Here is a 19907-nt window from a genome sequence, read left to right on the forward strand (position 1 = left end):
CTGTAGAAACACTTTTACTTAGATTTATTCTATATTTGCTTACAAAGCTAATGTGGGTTAGTTAGCTATACAAATTAGCTATAAGGTTAGATAGAATGTTAAAGTTTGCAGCGAAGTTAATTTGGGTATGCTAATATACTATCACAAATTAACTGTTATTTGCTTAGGCGTCGACTTTTCCTAGCAAATGTTATTGTTGAGAAAAAAAAGACAGCAATTTATAATCCTTGTTGAATTCTTACTTCACTCTAAGGATATGTAGCTTACAATCTGCTTATTCCTGTAAGGCTTTATGAATATAACTTACTAAGGTTCACTCCCAAAGGATCGTCTATATTCTAATAGTATTGCAACTGTTTTGCCTGAATATCAAAGATCTCGCACCCAATACTTATAGTTGTATTAGGGTATGCCTACCAATCCTACTAAGTATTATTCGCGAATTATTACGGGGCTTCACTTGTGATTTCAATCCTTATAACTATATTATTGAGACTCAATTTAGATTATCCTATATATATGAATATATTCAGTCTGTTTTCAAGGTTATTATAGACCGGATGTGCTCTACTTAATTAGTGAGAACACAATATTCTATGTGTCTTACTGAAGTGTGATATCCTACGCAAGGTGATCAATCTATACGCTGGAAGTTGTCAATCAAACTCTTTAAAGTAGACTACAAGGTTGGTGTTATTGCTTGGTCAAATATTATTGAAAATCAAATTAGCTGAATTAGTGCACTTTTTTTTTCTAAAAAGGTAACAATTTTAGATTATAAAGACTATGAACTATATGTACACACTTTATTTTACTTGGTTATAGATTTTATACTAATAATCCTAAGTAAAATTAAATTTTCTCAATGGTATAAAAGAAAATATTCTTTCTTTGTTTTAATCCGGATGTTTTATAAAGACAGTAGAGTACTTCCAATATTACTTGCTACTTCTTTTAGAGACGTCCCAAGACTCCCAAGATAGGCTGCTGCAACCTTTTGCTGCGTTTGGTTACTAGAACTTTGTCTCTTATAAGTGTGCTTTTAAATTACATATAGGGCTTAGGTTGTTGACTATACTTTTAAATCACTAATATTCACTATCACTAATGATTGATGGTTTATAACTCTTCTCAAGTTGTCTGTTGAATTCTGGCGGCACATGAAATAGAAATTTTAGCATTAGCAAAGCAAGTAAAAATTTAGTTTTCATGTCCTACTTATTGTTGAGTGAACTGTTTATTGTATCTATGTATATGTTTGTAAGGAACATACAAACAAAAGAAAATTTTCTAAGTTAAGATTGAATTAAAAACTTTCTAAGTCAAAATAAAATAGAATCACTCTAAGTCCAAAGTTGGAAAATTTTGACTAAGTCCAAAAAGTTTCTAATGAAATTATTCTAAGTACAAAATCAATAAATTTTGGCTTAGGAAAAAAAATTCAAAAATTATCTCAAGTAAAAAGTTAGCAAAGTTTGACTAAGACAAAAAAAAATTTTTTTTTTTTTTGAAATTATACCAAGTACAAAATTAGTGAATTTTGACTAAGTCCAAAAATCTTTCAATGAAATCATGCTAAGTACAAAAATAGTGGAATTTTCTTGAGACAAAAGAAATAGAATTACTCTAAGTCCAGACGTGGAATATTTTGTCCGAGATGAAATTTCCTAACAGTTCATTCACAAAGCTACTTTAGAGATTGCCTATAAGTCAAAAGAAGTAGAATCACTCTAAGTCCACTATTGGAATATTTTGACTGAATGCAAATCTCGCTAAGTTAAGGATTTTAAAATTATAAAGTATTAGAGTGTTAGAATTATCCTTCACCAAAAGAAGTAGAATCTCTCTAAGTCCATAATTGGAATATTTTGGCTAAGACAAAAATACTCTTAAGATAAAATTTTCTTTTAAGTGTGGAAAATGAAATTTGTTAATCTAGTTGGAAAAATCGTAATTATTACAAGTCCGAAATTTTGGTAAATTTCCAACCATGTTCACAATTTCATATAAATTACTATAAGTCCAGAAATTCGAGATTCTCTCTGTAACAAAAGAAATAGAAACGGTGCTAAGTCCAAAAGTGGAATATTTTGCTCAGAGTCTCAGGAATTATTTCTCTGATTGCATACAGCAAATTGTCTACACTTATATCATTCCAACCGATCGATGTTGAGAATATCTTTGAGACTTTGAAATATTTTGTTTAACTCAAAATTTTAGAGGCAATAGTTTTATTTATTTTGATACATCCGCGTATAAATCAGAATTGCATTAAGAATATAAGTCCTAGGCATGTATAAGTAAGTGCAAATCTCAGAAAATCGGTTCTAACGGCACCAAAGTATTAGTACAGTTTAACTTGAGTATAAATGCTACAAGTTTGTAATAATCTTTTGGCCCTTTACTACGACTCAAGAGTACTAACTGCTTTCGGCATATTGTTTCAGAAACATGGCTCCAAAGACAATATGTATCCCAACTAACAGCGTTTCCCGTGTTCTATAGGATTTGCTCCTAAGTTTTCATTTAATAAGGCAGTTCAAAATGGTCCTTTACAAATAGTATTTTGATAGCTTATAAATGAAAAGTTACTCCATGCTTGATTCTTAATAAGTTCTGGTTTAAGTATCAAAGATTCAAGTATTTCAACACTTAGAGAATTTTCGAATAAGTAAAAATCATACTAAGCCCGAAGATTTATATATATACTCCGCCACCTAGCACAACTCCTAAATTTCAAAATTCTGACTAAGTCCAGAAATCAAAATTTTGCACATAGCTCAATCATAGATTATTCCAACCCAAGTGTCTTACTAAACAGAGGCGGACATGGAGGTGCCGGTGTGCTGGTATTCTCTAGGGCCTCTAGAGTGTCAACCAGTGCGAGTGTCCTTATAGGGCGGCGACCAATGGCCACAAATATGCTAGCATTCTCTAGGGCCTCTAGAGTGTCGGCTAGTGCAACTGCTCGTACACGAGGCTCTCAATTGCATTTGTGTCGTGCCTTTCAGTCCCTATCTCTTCAAACGCCTCATAGTCCTAACCTTGCTCTCAAATAGTATCACAGGTTTTGGTAAATCCGATTTTGCCATAGCTACAATTATTCGATTTTGGTAAAAATACCTGCCTTAGGCGGTTCGGGTACGGTATGGAAAAAAAGAAAAAAAATTATGAAGTAAAATTTTTCTAAGATACAACCGGTAAGTTGCACCATTGTGTGTGCGTATGGGGCGTTTGTCCATATTTAGGTATGGAGACCGCTCTTCTATGAGTACTACTAAAACCTAATTTTAATGCAATACACATAGACACTCTCATCGTCGGTTCGTTTGTTTAGAATGCTTAACCCTCTATTCCCACAAGTATAATACGAATTTGGTTGAGCTGGTGGAAGCTCAACAAAAGACCCACGCGAAGTATTATGTTGCTTTAACCTAAGAATAAATGGTTGGTTTTGATATTCGATCAGAATTATATAAGTATATTAAGTATTAAGGAAGGAAAATGTTTTTATAAAGTGTATTTATATCACAAGTGCATAAGTTAAGTATGGAAATATTTACAGGATAAGTGTTAAAATTATAAGTAGAGTAGGACAGAAATGTGCCCTAAGTCCCAAGCAGTGAATTGTGCTAAGTGTTAGAGTTCTAACATAAGGCCTGAGCTCAATTCATGCTAAGTACTAAGGGGCCTAAATTTAAACTACAATGCATGCCAAACAACTAAGTCATTACCTTTTTAAAGCCAGAAAGAGAAGTTGATGGTAGGAGAGTTAGTAAATAACTGAATAAATTCAAGAGGTACATGCTATAACATTAGCTCTGGACCAGGATTTTAGTGTTTGTCTGTGCAATTAAATATCTGTGTGTTAATATGTGACGTAAATCAGGCATAGTTGTAGGCATACATATATGTACTGGATGTTTATATGATTACATTAACTATAAACATAATATCTTTAATAAACATATACTATTAGCAAATCACATACAGATTACCATGAATAGGCTTTCGTTACCCATATATGGTGTCATATAGGTAGAAACAGGCCTATGAATGCATAAATTGATACAAATAATGCCTTGGGCCTAGCTAAAGTAATTGTGTCTTGCCCCTGAGTGCTACTAGTTAATTGCAGGGCACGTGTCAATCAAAGGTTCATAATATGATCTATATAGTGTTGATTTTATATCAAGCATAGATAGATAGTTGTGGATGCGAAGCATTTCTGTAAAAGTCTCATATGTACGTTCAAAGAATTTGAAAATTGAGGATCGCATCTCCAAAATGATATCTATGTTAGCAACCTAATTTGACGACAATTTTCCCCCTGTCATTATATCCACGTATATTCTATATCCATTTGTAATATTTGATATTGAATAGCCTCAAATTAAATTAACTATCCAAGAAACGTTCAGATTGAACTTTTTTTAAATTAGACTGTAGAAACAAATTTACACAATCATTTTAATACTCTTTATCATGAAGACATACGAACGAGCATACTCTAATTATAGAAAAGCTTCATTTAAAAAAAAGAATATATTTTGGCACTTTAACAGGGCAAAAATTTTATATATAATACTGCCAGATAGTTTGGGACAACATTTTTGAATAATTCAGGACAAAAAAACATTTTAATTTATAGAAAATTTAGTGGTAAGTGAGATCTTAACTGACATACAATGGGATATTTTAAAGAAAGTTTAAAGCATATATTAATATCATTTGAGTTCAAATGAAAAAATATAAAATAACTGTTATATCAGATTAAAAAAATATATATTGCTTGACGGTAATAGACCCATGTTTAAAAGCTGAAAGAAAGGCTTGACACAAATTTGTCAACTTGACTGCAACTTGACTGGGCCAATATTTCAAAGTCCAGACTTGTGCGTGGAAAAAATAACATTTTACTTAGTTCCCACCATAATTCACGGGTGAAAGAGGTCATTTATAGAGTAGCGTAGCTACTTTGTGACTTGGGTAAGTCCGTCCGTCTGTCAATATTTATTGAGGATTAGAAGTCAAACTTTGCATATAAATAAGTCAAGGCATTTCCGTCTCTTGTATGACACGGAATTGGACCAGACCCGAACCCCACATATCTCCGATGGCAAGCAGTTACGCTATCATTTAATATCGCTGGTTTATCCAAGCTATATAGTCGTCATAAATGTCAATGAAATCATTTAAAAGATAGCCTGTCGATATTAAGTAAGCAAGGACCAATTTTTGGTTTAAGTGAAACACTCCCACGAAAAATAAAAAACAACATAATATTTTAGCTTAATTCATATTTAGGCCATGGTTTCACTTTCTAGATGCAATGGGCGAAGCCGCTATTTGTTGTCCTATTATATAAAATAATAATGTTTTTTGTCTATAGCTTAAGATTTCGACAACTACTAAACTGATTGAGTTCTCCATTTTATGCAAGGTTCTTATAGGTCACTGGATGGTTTTAGGTTATTTAATTTTTTATCTAATTTTGGTTTTAGGATATTTTTCTACTTGCCTTACTCCTTTGAATAGGGGTACCTAGATGCTAGGAGCGAAGCCGATATTCGTTGTAATATTATATTGTGATACATACCAAAGGAAAAAGGAATGTGTGAATTTAATAGCCATTAATAAAACTATCCATCATAATTTTACAATCCGATAACTAGCGACAAATTCTTTAAAGGTGCTAATTGAAATTTATCTATTTTTAATGATTTTATTTTATTCAAAAATCGGTGTTTCCAGAATAAAGATAATTTTATTTGTTGATAATTTAGCAACTAAAGAATAATTTTCATAAAATTAGAAAGAATAACAAGAACGATAATATCCATTAAAGGGAAGATCTGCTAAATGGTTGGTAAATTTGGAATGAAAAAATTAAAGAGGGGGTGAATTGATTTACAACCCTCTTTTTCGCTCAAAAACTTACTATCTACCAAACGCAGATTTTTACATAAAAAAACAGTAATACAAACAAGGAGACAAGTCATTAACAATTAAATAATTATTTAGTAACATACTTTCTCGTATTCATTCGAATCCGGTGGATAGGAACCGGTTTTCATCCATTAAAACCAGTTTTTTTAGCCAGAGCCTTCCGCACCTCGGGGCTAAAAAAACTGGTTTTAATCTTATAATTAACAGCTTTCCGCGAATTTAAAATGTACAATTGTAAGATTAAAACCAGTTTTTTTGCCCCGAGGTGCCGAGAAATAACTATTTTCATTTTAAAGGTCATAACTGGTTTGTGCTATTTTTTCAATGCCATATCCCTCTAAAATGATCAAAATTTTTAAAGAGATAGATAGTTGAATAGCAAAACAAATGCATGCACATTTTTAACAATCAGAGGCAAATGAATTGGGATCTCCAGGTATAAGACAATAACCGGAATGTATTTGATATTGGAACGTTAAGACGTACAAATTGAATCAATTAATAGCTGCGCTACTAAAAAAGGTGCGAGTATGGTCGGGAAAGAGAGGTGTGAGTATAGTCGGGAAAGGAAGAGGCGGTCTATTTATATTTTAGGGATTAAAATTACATATGTTTTACTATAATTTTCTCATATGGTTCTAATCTAATTATTTAAACAGCCCAGGTGATATACAAATAAAACATGGTCGTCAAAACCAATATTCAAGTTACAGAGTTCTTTTAGCATAAAAAATTTCGTAAAAATGCGTCGTTTACGGTGGTTTCCCTCAAAGGGATCCGCTGAGCACAGAAACCTATCCCCTTATTCGTGTATTTGTGTTATTCTTTAAGTTAGGTTAAATTAGGAACAGGGTAACTCTGCATGGTTAGGACCCCTTCAGAGTTAGGCATAAGAAAAAAAACTAACCATTCCTATTTTAAATTTTTAAAAAAAATATTCAAAGGGGGAGATTTCAATAAGCCCAGGATTTTTAACAATGAAATATTTACCTTATAACATCTTTTCACACCCAATTGTTATCAGAATTGTTAGAGGTTTAAAATTAATACGACGCTTTTAAATTTACGGTCAGATATCATTGGGATAGACGAATGAACTACAAATGCAGAAAAGCATTGCGTTTTTTGAAAGAATAAAAACAAAAAAAAATGTACTTTTTATCATTATTATAATAATTATCTATACATGCATGTGTTTTGTGTGTACATAATTTGTCGGCGAGGGAGGGGACGTTGAGCTGTTTATTACACTAGTTAGTCCCCAAAGTTTAGTAATAACGTTTTCTTATTCGTTGTCACAACTTTGGAGACTTAATTAAATTTAGAAAACTATTCAGTTACAAATATTTCTCAGTCCAATTTAAAAGGAAAAAGTCTATTTTATCATTCCGAAATATATTTCAAGTAAAAAATATTCATTATCAATCGCATCTGGAAAAAAACAACAAAATAAGTATATGATAAAACATTTTTTATAGGTAAAACAATTAAACTTTGATAACAAATAATTTTGATAAAAAGCATTAAATAGGTACTAACAATTTACTAAGAAAAAATATGTATGACTTTACTTTAAAATTAAATTTAGATTGTTTAGTTGGTTAAGTTGAGTGTCCAAACGTTTCAACAACTAATAGTAATCTACTGAATGGGTGATTTTGTGTATCATCATTGGGTATGTACATCAATTTATCCCTTTAGATTTCTGATAATTTATGCATACATACATACATAACATTTAGAGTAATATAATGGTTCAAAAACACAAGGACAACTATTTACGTGAGTAGGGCAGCAATTTGGTGACTGTAATGTTTTCATACAATCAATGGTGGCGTGCACAGACATTTGCCATGGGAAATGAGGCATAAATCATGAGTGTAAAAAGGAGAAGTGCATTCCATTTGGGACACTCCCCCCCCCCCCCCAGCTTTAAAAATAGTGAAATGATTTAGCTAACGTCTAATTATTTTATTGGAAAGTTTGATTCTTGTTTTTGAATTTTCCATTTGATTAATAATAGCTAATGTTTTTTATTTTTATAAATCAATTATCAAATTAAACAGACGGACATACCATAGTTTGTATAGAGTAGCATGGTAGAATGAAAAAGGCATCCAGGGGATTTTTAAAATTGCGCCCCTAAAAGCACAGTTTTTTAATGGTTTGCTTACAACGACTGTTCGTTTATTTTGTTTTAACCCTTACAGATCGGGCCCCTATTCCCACCTTAATAGATCGGGGGGGGGGGGGTCATATTGACCCCCCCTCTATCTCGGCTTCTGTTACAGATAAAGACGTAAAATTTTTTTCTGGTGGTTCATGTGTATTTTTAGAGAAAATTACTTTTTCTAGTCATAGCGGTCAGGCCGCTCCTTAGCCGCTTTTTAGCGGCCAGCCGCTAAATTTTAAAACAGCTGTAGAGCGGCCAATTTTGCAGCTAGGATGACCAAATTTTAGGACGAACTTTTATTTTTCATAACAAAAAAATTACTTTTTCTGATCATCGCCAAAAAACGGAAAATAACTGAAACCTCCATTTTCGGCGGTTACGGCGGTAAAACGGCGGTTGGCGGCGCCAATTTATATTTTTATCTGTTTATTATTGCTCAAGGATTTACCAAAAAAATTTATAGGTCTCTAGCTGTAATAGAAGCCACGATATTCATGATATATGTCTGTAGTAAAAGCCGGACAAAAATCGGTCATAAAGTCGGTCAGGGTGCGGTCAAACGGTCATAACACCACTTTTCTCAGATGGTCATTGATATTCACCAAAAAAATTTTAGGTTTCTACCTTATATACAAAGTCATAATGTAGAAATTAAGATTTATTTGGAATTTTTTTAAATTTTGGTGCTACCCAACCGACTTTGACCAGACACCACGACCGACACAGACCAGATATCCTAATAAAATCAACTCGTGCCGAGTGTAATTACTAAACTTAAAAAGTCATGAAGTCACAACTCTCTATCTTACCTACAAAAAAATGACATTGAAAAAATAGAGAGGGGGGTCAATATGACCCCCCCCAGATCTGTAAGGGTTAAATTTTATATCCTATTATATAAATCGGTAAGGTTTTCATTTGTCCGTTAAGATCTTAATAACCACTGAAGAAGCTGTACATAGGTACCAGGAAGGTTTAAGTCTATTTATTTTAAATTTAGTCTTGTAATGGTTTAATTAAGGTTTATGACCCGACTACCTTCCTCCCCTAAAAAAAAACAGAGCCTTTAGAGGTGTATTAGTCAGTGACGTCATACAATACAAATGACCAATGATAGGCTAGTGTATATATTTTACCATTGGTCAATTACAATGTTTACTGGCCTATCCTTTCTAATTTGTATTTTTAAGGCACTATAAGCTGCTTCGTTAATTATTGACATTTCCTATGCAGGTCAAGTAATACCAGTGACAAATAAAAAGCTTTCTTGAAAATTATTAACACAAATTGTTTTAATATTTCTTTTCGCAATGATATTCAGGTACACAAAAACACAAACTCAGTTTCTTTAGAATATTAAACTAAAATGAAATTATTTGAATTTTATATTTTTGTATCTTTTACGATTTTAGTATCTCGGGTTCTGATGAAGATAAAGTGCTGAAAATTTGTTCGTGATTTTCTTATAGAATTTTGGACTTGAACACATTTTTGCTTGTTATTTTGTTATTGATTTTTTAGTTGAAACCATAAACAGTACCCTGTCCCGTTTTAGAAAAATTTTGTTAAAATTTTTGCCCCCAGCCATAATATGGTTGATTTATGCAAAATAATGACCCATGCAAAATATTTTTTCTGTAATGCAAAAATTGCGATGGTACAAGCACTGCAAAATTTTTAAAATTTGCAAAAAGACCTGTTTTTAAAGCTCTTGTACCATCTCAATTTTAAAGATTTTTAAAAAATTTCAATTCTAGTGTGTCAAAAATACCTGAAATTTACCAAAAAAAATGGGGGCAGTCTCAATTCTAACATATGAAGAACAAAGGTGTGTGAAAAGACCCATCAAGAGTTGTCAGCATCCCAAAAATTAACCTTAAGAAATAATATTTTATAATAACAAGCTAATCACCAGAAAAGAATCCAAACAAGAGAAATTTTTGCCAGTCTTAAACCAACCACGATCGAGTGAAGGTGAGATAGTGATTTTTATAATCAGTTTAAATATTACTATACGCATGAATTTTGGCAAATTACATATATGTTTTTTAGAGAATTTGTTGTAAAACTCTAAATTAATTTATTTTTTCTCTAAAGTCAAGCTTGACTAAATTAGGCACAAATCTACAGATTTTATTCTCCCAGCCGTTAATATAAAGAAACAGGACCATTGAAATTAAGTGCAGTATGCTTAAAATCCATGTATTGTGATTTATTGACAATTCTGTCTAATTAGTGAATTTAATTTAGTTTGGACTCGCTGTAAGAGACCTAAGAATATTGAAACAAGAGGTAAAAATCTTATTTATATCTATTTACACTTAAAAAGTAGCTACGCCCCTTAATTCACTCATAGAGTAGCTATCCCTTAATTCACTAATACAGTACCTACGTTCTTAATTCACTTATAGAGTAGCTACGGTATTAAACAAGCTGTAGAGTAGCTGTGCTATAAACCCCTTATAGAGTTACTACGCTCCTTAAACGTCTAACAATAGGCTGCGCCCCTAAGGAAGCCTTGAAATAACCATATATTAATGTTTTTCTAATCTAGATTTGTTTGTAGAAGGCCGTTCCTTATTTAAACTATTCATAGAGTGGCTGCGCCCCCAAAGAAGGCCTAAAATAACTAAATATAAATTTTTTTCTAATCTAGATTTATTTGTAGAAGGCCGTTCCTTATTTAAACTATTTATAGAGTGGCTGCGCCCCCAAAGAAGGCCTAAAATAACTGAATATTAATCTATTCTAATCTAGATTTATTTGTAGAAGGCCGTTCCTTATTTAAACTATTTATAGAGTGGCTGCGCCCCCAGAGAAGGCCTAAAATAACTGTATATTAATCTATTCTAATCTAGATTTCTTTGTAGAAGGCCGGGCATCATTTAAACTATTTATGGAGTGGCTGCGCCCCCAAAGAAGACTTAAAATAACTGTATATTAATCTATTTTAATCTAGATTTGTTTGTAGAAGGCCGGGCCTCATTAAAACTATTTATAGAGTGGCTGCGCCCCCAAAGAAGACTTAAAATAACTATATTATTTTTTTAAATATCTAGAATTGTCTGTAGAGAGCCGGACCTTGTTTTATTGAGTAGCTGCGCTCTAAGGAAGGACTTAAGAGGCCAAGCATTAATCTTTTTTTATTAAGATATATCTATATGAGAGGCGGACTAAATATCTAAATATCTGTTGAGTAGCTGCGCTCTCAAATACAGGCCTATAAAGAAAAGTATCTAGTGAAATTAATAGTTTTTTTGTGTATCTAGAAATTCGTTGATGCACTGTTGTATGGCTTAGGCGGACCTGTTCATCAGACTTCTGGGACAAGACAAGAAGCCTCATATTGGTCCACCCCAACAGAGCTGTCCCTGCAGTGTGCACTGTTTTACTCTACTTATTCTTAGGTAAGAAAAGGTAGCTATAGATACTGATAGAGTAAAGGGGAGCTTCCATGAATAGGGTTTCATCAGTTTAGGTATCTAAATAAACCCGAAGCTATACCTATACCTAAGACAGCCAGTACCTAATTACCCATACAGGGATGTAATGAATAGATAACCCTAACCCAAATAAGAGGTTCCTAGATGGGTTTGTGTTAAAAAAATCGTCCTAACTTACCTATACATTAAACTCTATAATTCGTTGATAACAACTACAGCTTATGTTACATTAGAGTAATCATCTAAAAGAGTAAACCTTACCCTAAAGGGTCAAGCCAATGAAAGGTATTTATTTAAGGATTAAACCAGCTTATTTAATTGTACCAATAAGCCTTCCAGATTTGTCCGGCTATTGGTTTCTCTGACTTATAATAGTTTATTGTTTCAGTATTCAACACAGTTGATGCAACCGTAGAGAGACACTGCTTACATGTAAATTAATTCATATCCAGAGTCCTACAAACAATTAATACCTATAATTTTAACCACCATTTTATCTACATGTCTTATTTATTTGTTACCTATAAAATTGTGTGCTATTATAAATAAATTGTCGTTTTTAATTTATTGTTAATTTCTGGTGGAGAATATAAGATCCATACGTAGCTATGTAGCATTGAATACTAAGAATAAGATTAACGATGAATAGACGACAAAATCAAAATCCCATTGATTACAATGAGGATCGTGCTCAGCAAAGATTAATGAAGGGTTTTCCCCCATTCTTAGCTGTAACACCCGCGTCCCCCGAGTGGGATAATATAGGAACAGAGTTCAACAGGACTAATGATGAAAATGGAGCGGGACCTAGATCCAGAACCCCAGGGATGGGGGTAAACATGATAGGCACTAGAAGGACCCCTATTGGGGACAATACTGAAACTCACGCTGAGTGTCCAACCGCCAGACGGACTAAGCTAAATAGACGTACACCATTGTTAAATAGAATAACTAGTGCAAACAATGGTACAGTACCTAACCTAGCAGGTAACATCCATGATATTCCTCATGGGATCCAATCATTGGAAATAGGTACAAAAGAAAGAACGCACACAGATAGACATAGACAAATAGACTTAGTTGAAACAGAGTCTGATAGTGCAGATGATATTGATGATATCAATGGTGCATTAAGGCAAGAACAGCCTGATAACCAACAGGTACGACCTGCACATGTAGATTACGACTTAGTAAGTCGACTACTAACTTTCATACAGCTGAATGTCTGTTAGCCAACCGTGATGCCATAAACGCATGTATTCCGGTTGCGGAATCGGTTGAAGCTATAATAAGCGACATTAAAGAACTTGAAGATTCCTCTAACTTAATGTCAATAAAAACAACATATAATGAGAGTCTAAGAAACTTATCGATATAAATATCTGACAATGAACCTTTTAAAGAACATATTAAAATAGCAGGGTATGCAGCTATGAATAGCGCAACCAAACATACTAGAAAACTAGATAGACTCATAAGATCACAGGGCATACATATTACGTCAGATAATAGAACCACGCTTCCATTAAAATTGGATCCCTTTTCAGGATTTGAATCGGAATCCAATATATACGACTTCTTTCAGCTGTTTCATTCAGTTTGTCGTGGAATAAAACCAGCACTATTAGGTGAATATCTATACCTGAATTACCTAACTGCAGATGTGAAATCTGATTGTACTCACCTGAAAAATGATTTCAATGCTATGAAGAAATTGTTGATTGGTAAATATGGAAATATTTCACGCATTCTCAGAGAAAAACGACGTTTGATCAAAGCATTGGCTCAACCAACATTCAAAACTCAAAGAAAAGCAAAGCTCTTGTATAATAGAAAGGTATTAGAGATAGTATTACAAATATCGTCTATTGCTAAGATAAGTGAGACCGCTAACCGTGAAGTTAACAACTCAAACAACGTGTTTGACATTGTGGGGATGTTGCCAGAGTACTACAGAACTCAATTTAACACATATTACGTGACATCTCTACAGATGAAGAACATTGGTGATGATATGACAGGGGAAGAAACATTTCAATGCCTGTTAAATTTCCTACATGCTCAGATAAAAGCAATAGAAATGATGTATATGAGCGAAACACCTGTTGACAGCACACAACCTGCCCCAGCTCCAAAGAAGGACCAAAACAGAGCTGTCAATACAGCTACCAAAGTTGTTAAGAACGACACAAAAAAGGAACAACCTGACAGGTGGGGTTGGGCGACATGCTTCATGCATGAAGAATTTAAGAAAAGAGTAAAAGATTGCAATACAGGTACATGCCCTTTATTCCTGAATGCAGAACCTAGTGAAAGACTGAAACTTGCACAAAAGTTTAAAAGGTGCAATTTATGTTTGTTAAGAAGATGCTATAACAAAGATAATAGCAAGTGTTCATACAGAACACAGGTACCCAGAGGAGTTGCTTGCCAACAATGTGCAAACAACATGATAGATAGGAATGTCTTATTGTGTCCAGATCACAAATGTGACAAAGAACAGATCAAAGAAGGTCTCACAAAATTCCTACCGAAATATGAAACTGATGTTGACATCAAACTCATGATGATTGAAATTTTGAAAATAAAGAATGAACAATTAAAGAAAAGAGATTTGCAAGTTGGCGAAGCCTTCAATGTTGAAAAGGGAACAGTTTTCCCGAGCTCTGAAATAGCCCACAAGATACAACCTGAGCAAGAATTGGATCCTATATACCCGATGCAAATGCTACAGGTTGGAGATGAATCCATCCTCACGATGTACGACACCGGAGCTACAAACCCGGTCATTAAGGTAGACATAGCAAAGAAACTCAACCTGAAAGTTATTGATGATAGACCCCAATATATCCAAGTAGCGTCTGGCTCTGTGATATCAACAGGGGGAGGAGTCTTCTCAATTATCCTTGGTCCAGATATTTCAGGACAATATCACGAACTTCGTTTAACTTCAATGTCGCAGATAACTGGACAAGTACCCAATTATGACCTTAGGAAAGCTTGTAAAGAATTTCAAGCAAACCAATCTTCAACTCCATTGTCCAAGGAATGCCTTCCCACAGATATTGGTGGAAAGGACATTGGATTACTCTTAGGTATAAAACACTCGAGACTTGTACCGACATTACTATTAGTGCTGCCATCTGGTCTTCAAGTATGGAAAAGTAGATTGCCAGACATAAACAACTCCTATTTAATGTTTGCTGGAACACACCATTCATTTGACAAACAAGATATGGAAGCTGGTAGATCGAATCTTAACATGAGAATATTATTCACATCACTGTATAAATCATACCTTAATTCACCCTTCCAAGATCAGTTAATCTCACCTAAATATGAGAATGAGTGTATGTGTATTGAACCCCAAATAACAATCAACACAGACATACCTGTTGCAATCAACAAAGTTGCGTTACGAACAGATGAACAAGAACTGCTTGAGCAAGAAGATGCAGGATTTCGTATCGACTTCAGGTGCGATTGTTGCACAGGGTGTGAAAATTGTAAACAATCTATTCAGACAAGGAGCATTTCACTGAAAGACCAGTATGAACAAGGAATCATAAACAAATCCTTCAAACTGGATACAAAAAGACAAACCACTACCTGTGAATTTCCCTTCATTCGTAACCCTGTTGAGTTTTTATCAGCAAGATGGCATCGAAATGATAATTTCAAGATGGCGTACAAAGTGCTACAGACACAATTAAAAAAGCCACAAGATGAAAGAATTTCAGTTGTAAAATTTCACAACGAAATGCTTGCAAAAGGATTTGCATGTAAACTAAGTAGTTTACCATTAGCAATTCAGCAAGAGATTGAAAATGCCCCAATTAGGCATTTTTTTGTATGGAGGTCAGTATTTAAACCTGGATCAACATCAACACCATCAAGAATGGTAGTTGATCCAGCAAGTACTGGCCTCAATGATTGCCTTCCTAAAGGGCAAAATTGCTTGAACTCATTATTTCAAGTAACCATCAAATGGCGAAGTCACAAGTTTACCGCGACTTGTGACCTCTCCAAAATGTATAACAGTATTAGGATGGAATCATCCCAACTTAACTACTGTTTATACCTATTTACCCCAGATCTGAATCCTATGGCACACGTATGTATTTATGTCATGCTCACGTTATTCTATGGACTACGCTTTGCAGGAAACGTAGCCACTCAAGCATTGCGCCAGCTTGTCCTTGAGCACAAGGAAGATTACCCACTTGCATATGCCACCATTTGCGAGTCTACCTACATGGACGACTCCAATATGGGTGGGGAAACTCAAGATGACCTAGAGAAAGTGATAACCGAGTTTATTACTGTTGTACCCAAAGGAGGATTCAGGATTAAGACAATTAACAGGTGTTTTGAAAAACCTTCAGAAGAATCATCAATTGATGGAGAATCCACTGCATATAGTGGATATAAATGGTACCAAGAAAAGGATGAAATGGGGCTGGGACTTGAAGAAATTAACTTTAATACAAAACGGAGAGGAGCAAAGAAACCTAACCCCTTCGAAGTCAAGACAGAAGAAGACCTGTTAAGACTTCTAGATGGCCAGAAGTTTACTCGCGCTAACATCTTAGGAAAGTGTCTTGAGGTCTTTGACCTCCTAGGGTCATTTGAACCCCTGAAAAGTAGACTGAAACTGGACCTTAAAAATCTCCAGAACCTTGAATTTGATCAGGAAATACCTGAATATTTTAGAGCCACATGGATCAATAATCTGTTATTGATAAGAAATGCAATGCAGATAAGAATACCAAGATCAGTTGTCCCCTTAGATGCAATAACTCCATCAAAGTTGACACTGATTGTAGCCTGTGATGCAGCAAAACTTATGTGTGGGATTGGTGTTTATGCACGCACTAAACTTTCGGACGGGAGTTACTCATGTCAGCTACTGGCAGGGCGCTCAAAGTCGGTTTGTGATACGATACCCCGCAATGAATTAAGCGCGGTGGTATTGGGTGCACACACATTTCACATTATTAGCAAAGCACTTGGTGAGAAGATTGAGGATTATTTCTTTGTCACCGATTCTGAGATAGTTGTTGCATGGTTAGGCAACAATGACCTTAAGCTCAAACCGTTCGTTTATAATCGTGTTCGTGCTATAAAACGATTAATAAACACAGATAATGTGTACCATATTCCCTCTGAAGAAAATTGTGCAGACATTATCACAAGAGGAAAAGCTGATATAAAAGATTTTGATAGTAAGAGCCATTGGCAAATAGGTAAGCCATGGATGAAGAAAGAATTCAAGGATATGCCTATTAGAGACTATACCAAGGTGTGTAAAGATATGTCAAATAATCAGCTCGATTCTATTGTAGCAGAGTCATATAGCAAAGGACAGAAACAGAATCCTGACATAACAAACATTTTGGCTGAAAATGCCCAAAATCTGGCTGAAGATGCCCCAAATCTGGCTGAAGATGCCCCAAATCTGGCTGAAGATGCCCCAAATCTGGCTGAAGATGCCCCAAATCTGGCTGAAGATGCCCCAAATCTGGCTGAAGATGCCCCAAATCTGGCTGAAGATGCCCCAAATCTGGCTGAAGATGCCCCAAATCTGGCTGAAGATGCCCCAAATCTGGCTGAAGATGCCCCAAATCTGGCTGAAGATGCCCCAAATCTGGCTGAAGATGCCACAAATCTGGCTGAAGATGCCCCAAATCTGGCTGAAGATGCCCCAAATCTGGCTGAAGATGCCCCAAATCTGGCTGAACATGCCCCAAATATGGCTGAAAATGCCCAAAATCCAGCAACCAATCTGGCTGAATATGCCCAAAATCTGGCTGAACATGCCCCAAATACGGCTGAAAATGCCACCTTTACCAATGAACATTTTAAATTTATGGCCGCCATTCTGGCCAAACATGCTGCTATTCTGACTAAACAAGCTGCCATTTCGGCCAAAATTGCTGCAAACCCATCTAAATTTGCCACCAAATTGGCTGAAAATGCCACCTTCTTGGCTGAAATTGCCCCCCACCCGGCTGAAATTGCCGCCATCACGGCTGAAGATGCCGCCATCACGGCTGAAGATGCTGCCATCACGGCTGAAGATGCCGCCATCACGGCTGAAGATGCCGCCATCACGGCTGAAGATGCCGCCATCACGGCTGAAGATGCCGCCATCATGGCTGAAGATGCCGCCATCACGGCTGAAGATGCCGCCAACACGGCTGAAGATGCCGCCAACACGGCTGAAGATGCCGCCATCACGGCTGAAGATGCCGCCATCATGGCTGAAAATGCCACCATCATGGCTGAAGATGCCGCCATCACAGCTGAAGTTGCTGCCATCACGGCTGAAGATGCTAATGCTCTGGCTGAACAGGCCACCTTTATGGCTGAACATGCTGCTACTATTTCTAGTCATGAAATACAAGAATTTCAGGAATGTATTGAAAACACAAACATGATAATGCATGTACAAAAACAACCTAGTTGTCCCTTTGTAAATTTTGCCTACCGGGGATTTAAAAGCTCATTATTAGTTATTGCAAACCTATTCAGATTTGTGTTGAGAATAAAACACAGTTTGCACATGAAAGGTGTGCACATAAATTGTCCTGATTGCAAACCAGAAATATACAAAATAGACCGATCATATATCACTAGATTTGAAGTTCTCTGTGGGAGAGCAAATTCCTCACCATCCCTCGGCCCCTCTTCATTTGAAATGTGGATGGCGTGGAGATACCTGTGCATTCAAATGAGCTTAGATGTCAAACTAAGGTCTACAAAATCAAAGCAGGAGACCTATATAGAAGACCAATCAGGAATTTTGAAATGTGGAGGGAGACTTACCTACCCAACCACGGAAATTGATGATACAGATTACTCAAGCTATGAGTATTCTAGTTTTGTAGCCCCAGTGGGACTAGTAGATAATGATATTGTAATTGCATTAGCAATTTATCTGCATTGGGAAATACTACCCCACTCTGGTGTTGAACAACTTCTTAACTATATGCTGAGATTAGTCCATGTTGAAAGACTAAGAACACTGATTAAGAATATCAGAAACTCATGTATACGATGTAGAATATTACTGAAGAAACGATACTTGGGTACAACAGGCAATCAATCTAAGACTTGCCTTGTAAGGGCACCACCGTATTACTCCATTCAAATGGATATTTGCGGTCCCTTTCCTGCACATGACTCTATCAAAAAGAGAGTGAAAGGTAAGGCATATATGTTATGCCTAGTATGTATGCTAACAAGTGCAATAAACATTGTATGCTTAGAAGGTTTAAGCACAGATATGATTATTACATCACTTGTTAGACATATGGGTAGACACGGATATTCTAAGATTATATTTTGTGATAGTCAATCTTCATTTCTTACTTTGAAATCAGCTGAGATAACAGTTTTAGATCTCCAGAGCCAACTTTGGAGTAAGGAGAGAATAGTCTTGGAAGTCAGTACACCCCACTCACATCAAGAAAGGGGTAAGATAGAAAACAGAATAGGAGCAGTAAGAAATATGCTTGAAAAATCCAGAGAATCATCCACTAAAAAGAGTTATTTAGAATGGGAATCTGTAGGTGTTTGCATTGCTAACACACTAAATAACCTTCCCATTGCTAGAAATGGAGATGATGAAACAGAATCATCACTATCATTTATATCCCCTAATCATTTGTTATTAGGACGAAACAATTAGCGATCTATGGAACTTCCAGTTGTAATTGAAGGATCAACACTATCACGATTAGAAGATGTCCAAAACACAGTTGATAATATGCTTGACTATATTGTCAATGACTTACACAAATTTGTTCCAGGGAAGAGACTTGTTCAAGGTGAGATTCCCCAACCTGGTGAAATTGTGTTGTTTATTTCTGAGGAGAATCCCAGGAAAAGGTACGAGAAGTTTAAGTATGGGAAGATCAAAGAAAACTTTGTTCAAGGAAGGTCCAACAAAGTTAGAATTATCTATAAGAACTCAGGAGAGAGTGTTATCCGTGAAACTACTAGAAATGTAAGAGACATTGTGATAATAATGAAGATTGAAGATCTGGATTTTAATTCAGCAGAACAACAGTTAATCAACAGGATTAACAGTCAATACCTACTTGTAAAACATGTAAAATGTTGAATAATAAATGTATGTAAAAGGAAAGACAATGGAACATTGCTGTTGAACACAAGAAAGAACTACAAAAGATTAACAAGACTGTGCTGGGACATTTGTATGAAAAGATTTTAAGTAGGGATCTGCCAATTCCCTGCCCTGGAGTGTGAAAAGACCCATCAAGAGTTGTCAGCATCCCAAAAATTAACCTTAAGAAATAATATCTTATAATAACAAA

The 19907-nt window shown here is 35.1% G+C and overlaps 1 long non-coding RNA gene across 1 annotated transcript; it reads left to right on the forward strand.

Annotated features, from left to right (window-relative positions):
• Positions 1-10022: 10022 nt before the first annotated feature.
• LOC145322830 (uncharacterized) lies at positions 10023-12128 on the forward strand. The gene is made up of 4 exons (XR_013880818.1): positions 10023-10096; positions 10373-10414; positions 11392-11529; positions 11954-12128. It is a non-coding gene; the product is annotated as an uncharacterized LOC145322830 (long non-coding RNA).
• Positions 12129-19907: the final 7779 nt, after the last annotated feature.

This window comes from Acartia tonsa, chromosome 6 (assembly GCF_053477335.1).
Source record: "Acartia tonsa isolate MP-2025a chromosome 6, ASM5347733v1, whole genome shotgun sequence".
Taxonomy (NCBI): Eukaryota; Metazoa; Arthropoda; class Copepoda; order Calanoida; family Acartiidae; genus Acartia; species Acartia tonsa.